We start from the raw sequence: 13,505 nt of genomic DNA on the forward strand, positions 1-13,505 counted from the left end.
ATCCAAATAAGACAGATGTTCAGCGGTAGAAAGAGGTGTGAAATGATGAGAATTCACTGAAAAAGGGGATTGTCATTGGAGCCAATATTTTAACAAAGAAACTTGTCTTCGGATAAAACGATGGCAACAGCATATTTTCTTTTTCAACCACTTCTCATCATTGTTTGTTACACGGATGACCACTTTCAGTTTGTTAGATGATGCAAACATTCATTCGCTAATGAAGCAAAGCAAACACTCAATCAGTCCTTAGGTGGCCCCAATTCGCTTCTCCTCAATTTTTTGTCTATGTCCAAGACCTCCTACTGCTTGCTCTTGGCAGTCTTCCTTAGGATGTCCGACTTCATGATGCAAGTCAGGCCACTGGTTGCCTCTGCTTTTTCTGCATACAATTCTGCTGAAGCTGTCAATCCTGCAACTACGGCTTCTAGTTTCTTTTTCCTCCTTCTGAGAGTTTCAATCTCTTCATCAATGCACCGTTTTTTCCGCTGTTTCGCATCTTTGCGCTCCTGCTTTTTATGTGTTTTCAAAAAGGCACGGTATTGGCTCTTTGGAGAAGTCACAGATGCTCTCAATTCCTTAGTGATGGGAACATTGAAAATGCCACCTGCTACGTGTACAGCATCACAGCTAATCCGCTGTGAAATGCCCTGCGTCCATCACAAGTCCATGCTTCTTGCACGCATCCATCAAGTTTGACGACTGCGATGGCGCTGTCTGTGGTTCATTAGCTTGACATTCAGATATCATCACGAAGCTCCTTACCATACAGCTACTCCCGGCGGCTTGCATGTGCTCTCTATGCTTTGCACTTTTTAGATGGCTTTCTAGTGCCGACTCCCCCATGGCAGTGATGTCGAAACACTTACAGCAAACTTTGCATTTTGCCTTGTGCGGATTTGACATGTCCGACGCAAGCCACTCTCGTTAGTCGTCGTTGTGCAGCCATGACCTCTGAAATTTGCATTTTCCGGGTATTGTTTCCACGCACGTTGACTGGCACACACTACGCTGCAGATGCACAAAATGTCACGATACCGCCGCACACGCACACCCAAGCACTACACGGGCAATAAATCTCGCGATACAACCGCGCATACACATATCAGCGCTACGCGCGCAGAAAATGTTACGATGGAACAGCACACGCGCGCATAAGCGTTACACGTGCTCAAGACGTGACGATACAACCGCACACGCAAGCGCTAAACGCGCACAAAATGTAACGCTTCGACCGCGCAACCACACACACAATGGCGGCCATTTATCTACTCAACTGGAAAGTGGATTAGATTATATTGGATCTTGGGGCTTCTAACCGGAGGACCTTACACTGAAGTCCTAGCCAACTTTTTTGGGACGCTACGACAGAGTCTGCCCCGCCGTGTCGTCACCACCACCCATCACTTGAGCCTATTCCAATTTTCAAGGCGGCGTTTAGTTGTTTCGACTGCTCTGGCCTTGGAAAAGGCTTCTTGCTCATTCACCTCGCTGTCGGTCGTTCCGCCCTCTGTCGGCTGACCTGAGTCGAAACCTAGCGCCTGCAGAAGGGTACATGTATTCGGTTGGCAGGGGTGGAGTGATCTACACAACAGAATAACATGCTCTATCGAATCCTCATCCTGCCCACACATTGTGCACATGATGTCCGCATTGATCTGGCCGGATACCGGGCTTGCCACTTCTTCGTGCGCAGCACCCCCGCTCGAGCCCCGAAGAGTATTGCACTCCTAAGGTACCACTGCCAAGGGAGTTGTCGTAGAAGCGCTCAAAAAGGCTGCGTTCCAATACTCCCAAGTAGACGGCTACTTAGACGTCTAGCCGGACAGCCGCCATCTTGGGACGCGTTCCATTTCTCGGCGAAGCAGTCTCATAAGACTGCTTCGCCGAAGTCCACATCGATGCAGGCTAACTTGCTGTCTAAAGATGGCGGAGTTGATGTACGCGGATGAGCGAGTCGTGCTCTTGCGGGCGTCGGACTGTACACGGAGTATAGGAAAGGAAAAATGCGAGTCATTCTATTATGTTATTTGGTACGCAAACTAGTGGCTAATTAATCTTTGTGGACGTGCGATTCCTAGAAGTGAATCACGCAGGAGAAAATCGTGCAGTTGAGAGCTTTGCTACAGCAGCGGACGCTGTAGGTCTGTTTACGTGATCCGGCATCTGACGATGCCGGATCTTAATTAGCACCTTTATTTTAGAGAATACTGGTCGCTGTCGTTGGTTTCCTCGACGGGCGTTAAGACGGCTGGCATGACGGTTAACAAATGTGTTCTTCTGTTGCTGTATTAGTTGCATCAACTCTTTCGCGTGCATTCTTTTTTATCTCTACACTCTCAGAACAAATACACCGGCATGTTGCGAATTGATTTTAGTCTTTGCAGGATTAAAGATCGCTGCTGTATTTAGGTCTCTCGCTGTCTCCGAGTGCCACGTAGGGCAGACAGCAGGTTTAATGTCACGTATGTGTTTTCCTTTTGCAGTGTACATTAGCCGTATCGCATTTCGCGCATATTGATTACAGTCTTTCGTATTCTTTCTTATGTTTACAGGACCGTCTGAACGAGCACGTTCGAGGAGCATGTACAGTTGAGCATCAATAATAAAAGAATAATCGCATATCTCTTTAGCGTCGTCTTCGGAGAGCGGCCCCGTCTGCTACAAGTAGACTGACCGATAGGCACATCCATCAGTCCGGTTTACGCGCAAAGTCATTGCAGAAGAAATGTGTAAACTTGTTGAAAACACGTTTTAATTATCGTTATTGCTCACTTTGTGAAAAATAGTGAAAAAACTGTTCATAAGCTTTAGTTACATTATTATGCCGCGAGGCGGCGTGAGCAGTAGACAAGTTCCAATACATGGACATGTAGACTGCTTCCTAGACGTCACACTAGACGTCTTGTTAGACGTCTAGAGTATTGGAACGCAGCCAAAAAGTACGCAGGAAATGGTTGAGAGGAAACGGTAAACAAGCCAGCGTCACTGTGGCTAGACGTTCACGAGCGTCCGCTAGGCACGCGCTTACTTGACTGTACGAAACTTACACTCTATTTTTAACAAAATCGCAGCGGGATTTCAGGTGGGTTTTCAAGCATCTTCAAAACTTCCATGACCTTCAAGGCCTTGAAAACAGTCCTATCAAATTCCAGGGTTTTCAGGTGTTTCAAGGACCCGCACGAAATTATTTAGACATGCGATGGCCCCTCCTGTCCAAAAGAAGCGAAGCATTATCATGGGCGGCAGAGTTTTGGTATATTGTTCCTGTCAAGAAGTTGGATCGGATGAGATGGCTGTGGGAGGCGCAAGGCATGAAAAAAGGCTTCTGCTATTAACAAAAAAAAACTCGCAGGACTGTGCCCCCCCCCTCCCGTTAAGTGCAAAGTGAAACCATCGGTCAAGCTCTGTCTGCTTCCGTGACCTTCGGGATCCCGGCCGACGGACAGACACACTGCGGAGGATGACTACTTTGAAGTGCGGATTTGACCCGAGGTAATGTTTTCTCTCGCTCCCTATCTCTGTCTCTCACACAGGACAGTTACCGGGTGTCCAAAGCGAATGTATGAGCGTTGGCAGCGGTGTGACAACAATGAATTTTTCAGAAAGCCCTGCCGCTACTTGGCATGCTGCCAATTTCTCTAGTCGATTCATGTCGAGGCATAGTAATTGCGCGGGAGCGTGTTGGCACCTGCGAATTTCGTCGCTACCCGCGCGGGAGCAACTTAATTGGCGTGCGGACAAAATCGCCGCCGGCACAGCCACGCTTGTCTTGGTGACCTGAGCGACACATTAGCAAAGGTTGTAAGTTTAGACTGGTTGTCGATAAGGACGATAATATACATACCTTGCGCAGCAGGCCGTGCGATATTCGCCCTATGCCATCGCTGAAGATGTACTCGCGATGGGAACCATCGCTGCTGCGGCCAGGGGCTGCGTGGCGGATGTCCGGTTCCACAGACGTGTTTTGGCTCGGGACCGTTAACAGACCCAACGACTGCGAAAAAGCCTGCATGCAGGAAAAGAGGTCTCCCGAATGGGCCATTTTGCCATAGCTGGCTGGCTATAATAATGGTGATACAGAATTCATGTTTGTGCAGCTGGGAGTTGTGAAATTTGTGAAACCTTTCGCAAATATAGAGAACATTAAAGAGTGGCTTCTCAGCAGTAGAAAGTGTGTAATGGAAACAACACCTCCATAATGGGCATTGGTACTCCGAAAGGAGGCTGATTTGCCTGGTTAGATCTCCGGACACAGTCCGTGCAGTGTCGTAATTATTTATGAACGCTAGTCTTACTTTCCATTCCCCCTCTGGAGCATTTTAACACTCCCACATTCGATTCGAAAACGCGCAAGGCCTAACTTATGATGTGGATAATTTCACAGTCAGATATGAGTCACTGCACATGGTGCCTGATCCCTGCGGACCGCTGATCAATGAAGGGCTCACATAGCTACAATGCGATCCAAACATATATGGATTGACGCAATGCACCTGGCCATGAAAGTGTGATGAATGATGGTGAATGGCAGAGACACTTGGCTCAACCTTCTTGAAAACAAAAGCTCTGTTACTAAACGTGAAGAAGAGATTCCCTCACATACTTTCGTGCGATTTAGTCGCTTTTCCCGTCACCTCTCTCAACAAGAACGTGACTGGCCTCTGACCTGTTCAAGCCGTGCCATGAACTTGGGCACGCTGACGATGGTAGAGAGGTCGCCGATACCATCGCGTATCTGCTCCGCGGTGCGGCCCTGATTGTCGTGCGCGTAGAACCAGACGCCATGGCTGCGTAACTGGCTCGTCGAGCAACCCAGGAACATGAACCGGCGGCCACCAATCTTCAGGCCGGACGACAGCGGAGGCTTGATCACCTACAGAAAACAAGCCCAAGGTAAAAGAGAGGAACTAAATTGACGGTTTACATTGTCATTTCAAGGAGCCCATCCCATGCATAACTTTCCTCAGTGTTCCTATCAAATATCTTCATGCAGTTTTGTGCCCTCCTCTGCACTCCAGCTACATGAATCCATACAGCAGCGGAACGAAAAAGCGACGGTGAAATCAAATTAAAATAGGCAAATAGAAGCTCATCAATGTGAGACTGAAATGTAGCACTACTGCCAATATAGATTTGTCGCATGGCATTCTGATTCCCTGTGCCCTTCAGTGCGAAAGGAAGTAGCCGCAATCCTCGGGTATCAGCGGTGTCTGTGCGTGTGAAGCCTTTCAGTAGCAAGTGTATTACCGGCTCACTAGGTGAGTGGACACGCCAGTCGCACTGTGAATAGGCGGCGCTGTTCACCTACAATTTGAGGCAGTTACATGCCTTTCCTTCTCTCAAAACTGGTGGCATGTTTAGAATGCCAATTTTGAGTAAAGGGAGGAACATAACTGGATCCCCGAGTAAGAGGACACCTCAACAGCGCTCTGAGCTACGTGGCGGTGGTGTACATGTGAAAAAACAGTGCTTTCGCCCAGTCTTTTGTGCTTAGCAATGCTAAACCGCCAGCCATTTTTTTTCCTTGAGACTTCAGATACTGCATTTTTCCAAAAATTAAGCACGCTACGGCTACTTGTTCACAGGGCGATCATGAACCCCCCAACAGCGTACCGCGCTGAGAAAGTCGTCCTTGCAGGCACCCAGCGAAAAGGAGATGAGCTTGCAGTCGTCGTCCCGCACGACGATGCGCAGGGCGTAATCTGGGTCGCAGTGCTGAAGCAGGCGGCTCTTGCACACAAGTTGAGGGGGCATGTAGACGCGCCGAGTGGGCGTCAGGATCACCTTGTGCACCTTGACCATGTGGGATGGTAGCTCCTGGGCGATCACCGAGCCTGTGAAAACGTCGATGCGCTGCCGGTGCGCCCGATACCGGAAGTACAGGTGCTCCAGGGCACTGCGGAACTAGAACACCTGCGCGGTACCGCGCCACAAGGACACTGTTCTTGATATGCTGGATATATAGAAGCGTTGCACAAAGATCGGTAGGAAAAAGAGGCAATAGTGTTGATGTACATAAAGCATTGAAAGGAACTGTAGTCCGAGAAGAAATGAAAAAAAATTTAAAAACACGATTATGTTCAGGGTTCACCGGCACTTCTTATGTGTAAAGTGAATTTTTTTCCTCACTTTCCGCTTAAAATGACACCTTGAGATCAAGCTCCACAAAATTGCTAAGCTACACACCGTTCACTTATTTGTGTGCCCCTATCATCACACAGTTAGCATACTGCATTTCTGCATGCATTCTTTAACCGATCACATGTCTTAATACCGAGTTCCTTGTGTATCAAACTGAGCTCCTCGTTCAGTTCTGTAATATCGCGCACTTGTAGCCACCTTAAAGCAGCGCAGTCTACACCATGTCATGCAGCTCTGCACGAACATCAGAGGTCTCCCAGGCGCCCGCGTGGTGTTACGCTTAGACCTTTTGAATAAGCGCTCCCTGAACGTCCGTATGCACCGTACGCTAGCACAGTGAAAGAGATAGAACGACCTATCCCCTCATTTGTTCGCAACCGTTCAAAGAGCAGCTATATTAATATCAGCGTGCACACATTCCTATGCTATTTATCCGACGATCAGGCACACAATAAAAAATATCCGACAACGGTGGCTCCCATGCATGAAAGCAAGCGTTATCCACATTTTTTTGCGATATGCTGGGAAGACACAGGAAATCAGACTTTGAATTTTCTAACGACAATTCTCGTGAGCAAGCTTGGTCACGGCATGCAAAGTGCCGACAATAATGCAGACACAACATCTTTGGAAGGCTCAAGTGAAACTTTGCTAAGAAAGCAGCATGCCACTTTTCGATGCAGTCTCTGGTAGTCCCCACTTCCGCTACCATTGCCCTATATAGCCTGCAAGCCGCCGTGAAGGAATGAGGCCGAATGCTGATGCCAACAATGCACTACACTTGTAACAACTTCATCGGGAAAGAAGCAGGTGCCTCTCAGGTGTTCATCTTGCGGAAACTCGAGGAGGAGTTCAGGAGAACAACCTGCCGGGCTATTTGTTTATGCATGTGGTTTACTGGGAAGCGCAAAAAACAGACGAGGGACGGAATAGGGGACACAAGCGCTCGTGAACGTGTTTCTGTGTCGCCTAATCCGTCCCTAGTCCGTTTTTTGTGCTTCCCAGTAAACCGCATGGTGGAGGAGGTCCATCGCTTCTGGTCGGTCGCGCGTTCCCAAGAAAGAGGATATTGCAAACTTGAATATAATTTCTTTCAATTTAATTTTATATTTCGTTACACTGGCTTCCTAACGTTGCCACTGGCCTAATTTTACCGTCACTATAAAAAAAACAGGTTCCACTACTGCACACGAGCGCGTATAGTGTTGTCATGGGCACGAACTGAACATGCTCTGCTACATAAAACACATCTGAAGTTACACTCTTCAATTTAAAAAAAAAGCTAACAGAGGTTTAGCGCTTGTTTAACCTAGTGATACGAGCGAAAGAAATTGTTAAGCAAGGGTACATATGGTTTGGCCCTGGAGTCGGTCTGGTGCGCGTTATCCATGGCAAGACAGAGACCAAGCGCCTGCGAAGCAACTGTGTTTGCAACCTTTTGCTAGACACGTGGCAGAGCAGCGAAGAGGCCCGGAGCGAGCGCAGCTGTGGCGAATCCACAGCGAGTTACGTATTATGACGTTACTTGCTACGCCTTCGTTGCGCCGGTTCAAGGTGAAACGCGCAGTAAACTTGACCTTGCGAGTTGTGGGAAGAGTCGAGCTTTCGCTCTAAGAAAACCACTGTTCTGCTGCTGCCTTCAGTACAGAATTCTGCAATAAAAGCTTACTTAACATAGTTCAGAAAACAAATCTTACTGAACGCCAGGCCAGGTGCGAGGCGAGCGGGCTGCGGACGTCAAGAGGGCCCTTAAGCTTTTGTTGTTAAAGCCAGCCTGAAAAACCGGGCTCTCACCTTTCCCTGGCTAAGCGAGAAATAGATCTCGAAGAGGGCTTCTTCCAGGGCACGGGGACACTCCTCGGCGCGCGCAGACAACTCGAGGAGCGTTTCCCGGCAGCTCTGAGCGTCCATCGCCAGCTCATCGGTGACCTGCAAAGGCGGTAATCCAGGTGTTGCTCGTCCGCGTTCGACAGTGCAGTTTTCAAGCGCCGTTCGAGTCGTGCGCCCGCTTAATTCTACTTCGCTTCGGGAAGCTCCCTATTGAAACCCAAAAAGACACCGTAGGTCCACAAAAATGCGCGCATGGAATAGTGACGCAGTTTTATATTTACGCCAGGTCATGGCACAGCGCGATATGCCAAAACCGCCAACGCAGCAAATCCCCGAACGAAGGCCATCTTCATCCGTCAATAGCGTAGATCCGACCCATCGGAGTAACCCTTACTTTGGAAGCAATATGCATTCACTCGTGATAATCCTTATTGATTCTGCATTTAAAATGGTATAGTGTGGTATGGGGGGAACGTCCCGAAGCGACTTAGCCTATCAGGGACGTTGAAGTAGGCGACTCCAGAGTAATTCCGACCACCTGGGGATCTTTAACGACCAACAACAGCGCACACCGCACGGGCGCTTTTGCGTTTCGCCCCCACTAAAGCGTGGCAGCCGCGACCGGAATTGGAACCCGGGTCCTCCGGGTCAGTAGCCGAGCACCGTAACCACTGAGCACATGAGGCAGCTACGTTTAGAACGTACTTGACATTAATCTTGGAGGTCCTGTACATGGAAATTATGTGATGTACTTGATCCAATTCCAACGGATATAGAGACACGCAAAGGGTGTCTTGTACTGTCTGTTTTGTATGTCTTTTAACTTATTCTACAGAAAACGAGAAGTTTGAAAGTGACAAGAACAAGAAATGTTCAAGAGGATCGAAGGTTTCACGCCGACGTCCTGGAACATTTCTAATTCGTCAGCTTTTGACCTTTGTTCTTGGGGTTGAGCTTACAAGAAATCCACGCAATGAGTTAAATCCCTACCTGAAAGCTCTCGGACCAGACGCTGAGCAAGGCGTACACGACGCCGAAGTCCTGCACGCTGGGCCTGGCCACTGCCTTGAACTCGCGCGCATGCAGCTCGCGCACCGGCGCGTAAAAAACCTGCGCGTTTTTGCGCGTGCGCAGGATCAGGTTGCAGAGAGGTGCCCAGTGGCGTGGTCCACTGAGCGTCAGGCGCATCATGCGACTTCTGCCCAAAACGTCGGAACCGCACTTGAAGGGTCCTTCACCGAACTCGACGGCCCGGTCCCACGGGGTGGTGTCGGACAGGTCGAACTGCGACAGGAAAGGTGGTGGGTGAGCAAGCTGTAGTGCGGCTTATTTTGAGGCTGACACGAATCAATTTATTATTATTTCATGGATCAAGGAACAAACTCAGGTTACTGATGTTCTTGTTGAAATCAAGAAATCAAGAATAGCATTGCAGTCTATTGGCAGAGCACGTAATGCGAATGCACGATGACGGATGGTCACTTAAGGTAACAGAGTGGATTCTAAGAGAAGGCAAGTGTAGCAGTGCGAGGCAGAGACTAATATGGGCGTATGAAATTAGGGAGTTTGCAGAGATAAGGTGATCGCAGCTGCAAAGGACAGGGTTAATTTGGGATAAGAGCAAAATCCTCTGTCCTATGCTGTCACAGTTACACTACTGCTGCTGCTGATGATGATGACTGACCTAAGTTCAGCGCCCATCATCTACACTAATGGCTGTATTAAGAAGGAGCTTCTAGAGCCACCACTGTCATAACTTTGTTTGTGTAGCAAAAAACAGTGAGGTCACGACTGTACTGCCACACTATCACTATGCCCTGTGAATGGGATAAGGATATATGGGCTCTTGCCCCGTCAAATTAAACTATTGGCATACCGGCGTAGTCGTTTTGGAATTTTTGTGTGGATTCCCATTCCCCGATGTCCGTTACTGCCTCTCGAGAAAGAAGGGGAGCGGGACACGGTTGAAAAAAAAAATTCAGATACCAGTAACTGGAAAACAAAGGCTAGGCGGTTAGAGTGAAAGTACACAAGGAGCAGAGGACGCAGAAGCGAAAGGATGTATGTCCACTCTTGGTAGTGGTCGTGAAGCTTTACACCGCGCTCTTTTAAGCAGCAGAAGTCCGGTGACGCCTAAAATACGTTTTACGCCCATTAACATCCCCTTCACCACAGCAGTCAGTGGTCCAGTTTTCTATACAGCTTTCCTTGCAGTCCTGCAATTTTGCGTGTTGCCCCACAGCTGCCCTTCTACGCAGTGATGTAGAACTCTACGACTAAAGGAAACTGTAGCGGAAGGGGAAACCGTAAGAGTACAGGAGTGTGTTTGTCGGCAGGTTTTTTCTTTTAGTCCATTGAAAGCAATTAACGATATAGCGCTGCTCACCTGTGGCAGGTAGTCGCCCTCGCGGTTGCACTGGCTGGTGGCGCTGTTGCCAGCGCACACCTTGTAAAGCAGCGGCGGGTGCAACAGCTGCAGGTAGACAATAGTGGATGTCGGCGACGTCTTGCGCAGAATGATGCGGCAGATGGTCGAGTACCGCACCAGCAGCCGGAACAGCGTGGAGCTACGCTTGCGGACATCCACGAAGTACAGGTACAACCCATTGTAACAGTGCTCAAAGTGCGCATTGCACTGCGTCACCTGGTGGAAGAGAAGGCATTCAGAAGAAGGGCCTAAACCGAATTATTCCGCTCCGACTGCGAAACTGCCGTACTTTTTAAGTACGCCTATCCATGTTGGTACAGTTTTGCACTTGCCAATTCATGCAGCGTGGCTAATACGTTCCAGGCCCTTGAAGAGCTTTATGTACTGTAAGCACAGTATATCAAACCCCTTCAGAGTCCTCTTTTAAGACTGAGGATACATTTCCTCATCATTTGCGATGTCATGCAACCTAGCCGCGTCACCCCAAATCGCTGCACCGTAAGAAAAATTGGACGACGAATTGCAGGTCATTGATACAGGAAGGAGTACATAAAATTGGTTGTTTGAAATCATCCACGCAGTGTAAAGCACTCTCCCTTCACCTCTCACTAGTGTTTCTAAATCTTTCTGGATCCGCTCTCCACAGAATTCAATCCCCACAACAATTTAGGCTGCGCGCCAAGCAAGCAAACTAGACATGTAAGGAACCAGATGAATGGATAAGGGGCCCATGTGCCAAAGTGCGTGACCACCAGGCCCGAAGCTCTGCTTTGCCATCACGTACCCAAAACCTGTCCAGGAAAAAAGGGTTAGATTTAATGTGCCTATGAGCTGCCACTGCCTTCCAGAAAAATGATGCATTGACAAGTCCTGACTACCCTTCTCATATCCCTCTTGCGACTGGGGCTCTCAGCATCATCGAAACTATTTGCCCAGCAGAAAAACACGCTGCTTTTAGAATACGACATTTTATGTCCTCACAGACTGCAATGCAGTTTATTCCCATGACCTTACACCATGCAACCACCACTGCCATAACTCAAACTTCTGGACGGACGCCGTCAGAAAACACCCTACAGGAACATCATCTCACCTTAAAGCCTTCAGATGAGGTCAGCTCACTGTTGGGACAAGACGTCTTCGCAGATGAGCTTGTTCCATCTGAAGGGGAGCTAGACTTGACCGCTCTTCCCTTCTTTCCCCGCTTCACAGACATTGATTTGCCGGAGAGGGAGGACGAAGACTTGGCAGACGAGAGTGGCGATGGAGGAGGCGGCATGGTGTAGGTGCTGTCAAAGTGCGCCACAAAAGTGTTGTACCCGAGGAAGCAGCCGAGGGCGAACGCGTTTACGGGTACGTCCTTGTGCTCCGTGGCTATCTGGGTGCTGTACGGGTCGCAGAACTCCTCGAGCTCCTCGGATGCGAGCCACCATTCTGGCGGGCCGGACTTGCCCGCAGCCGCGCCGTTATTAGAGGCGTTCTGGCATTGGTCGCACCTGCGGAAGTGAATGTAAAATTGACGCGCGGAACCAAGAGCTGGTACAATCTTAAGAAGCCATATGTTCGAACACAAATGGCGGTACTCTCACCACCCTAGCCACCTCAATATGGCGGCTATGAGCCCGCAGAAGCCGATAGTTCATTAATTGCACCAGGCAAGAAATTTTGAATTGAAATGTCTGCATAAACACGCCCCCCCTGAATTCTGAGACTGAATAGACAGAGAGGCCGATAATAATTTCCGCAGTAAGTTGTTTATGAAGCTCTACAACCTCTTCCTCTCGATCACCATATTCTGAGCAGTGCTTCACAATTCATCTGCATTGCTCAAAAGGCACTGCAGTCACCTTAGTTCCAGTGCGCACAAATCTGCAAACCTCCGAATTTTGAACCCATGTCAGCGCATATGAGGAGTTTCTCAACTTACGCGACAGTAGAGGCCTAACAATATGATTGTTGAGGCCGACCGAAGACTGGCTAAGGGGAAAGCCAGAAGTACTTGTCGCGCACTCACCACTTAAGTACGATATGCATGAACGAGTCCTTGGGTGACCGCTGCAGTTGCAGCGTCACGTTTGCCGTCCAAGTGGGGCTCTCGTAGACTGCGACCTCGCCACAGTCTCCGGCCACCACTTGGCCCACGGCGCACTGCAGACCGAGAAGCCGCCGAAGCTGAGACGCTGTCGGCGTGCCCCAGCCGGAGTCCAGACAATGGACGCGCAGCGCCATCTCCCGGCAGTTGTCCTCCCGGTCGCGAGCGCAAAACGCGGTCGTCGGTGCCATCGGCCCCGGAAGAAACGGCTTTGCAGGAGGCTCCATAGTGGCAGGTGACTATTGTGCCATTTCAAACTCGCCGACTGGCTACTGAGTTGAGTTCAACTATGTCTTCTGCTTGAGCGGTCACACCAGAAGACGGACGGGTGGGCCTGGAGCTGCTCGCTGTCTTGGCCTTTGGTGCGAGCTGCGAAGAGGCTTTGCATAAGTAATTAGGGCTGAATACAGCAGCTGCATTATGGGCATGAGTGACAGCATCCCTGATGTTGGGCACCACGACTTCATTCTTGCATAAAAACTGTGATTGCAGTTAACACACACCCGCCGCTGTGGCTCAGTGGTTAGCGCACTCGGCTACTGATACGGAGTTCCTGGGTTCGAACCCGACCGCGGCGGCTGCGTTTTTGTGGAGGCAAAACGCCAAGGCGCCCGTCTGCTGTGCGATGTCAGTGCACGTTAAAAATAATAATAATAATTGGTTTTTGGGGGAAAGGAAATGGCGTAGTATCTGTCTCATATATCGTTGGACACCTGAACCGCGCCGTAAGGGAAGGGATAAAGGAGGGAGTGAAAGAAGAAAGGAAGAAGAGGTGCCGTAGTGGAGGGCTCCGGAATAATTTCGACCACCTGGGGATCTTTAACGGGCACTGCCGCCGCTGCGTTTTTATGGAGGAAAAACGCTAACGCGCCCGTGTGCTGTGCGATGTCAGTGCACGTTAAAGATCCCCAGGTGGCGGCGGCTGCGTTTTTATGGAGGAAAAACGCTAACGCGCCCATGTGCTGTGCGATGTCAGTGCACGTTCAAGATCCCCAGGTGGTCGAAATTATT

General features: G+C 49.5%; 1 pseudogene; it reads right to left on the minus strand.

The window, feature by feature from the left end:
- LOC144131365 (uncharacterized) overlaps positions 1–12,685 on the minus strand; it is a 30,998-nt pseudogene extending 18,313 nt beyond the window's left edge.
- Positions 12,686–13,505: the final 820 nt, after the last annotated feature.

This window comes from Amblyomma americanum, chromosome 1 (assembly GCF_052857255.1).
Source record: "Amblyomma americanum isolate KBUSLIRL-KWMA chromosome 1, ASM5285725v1, whole genome shotgun sequence".
In the NCBI taxonomy this organism is placed as follows: domain Eukaryota; kingdom Metazoa; phylum Arthropoda; class Arachnida; order Ixodida; family Ixodidae; genus Amblyomma; species Amblyomma americanum.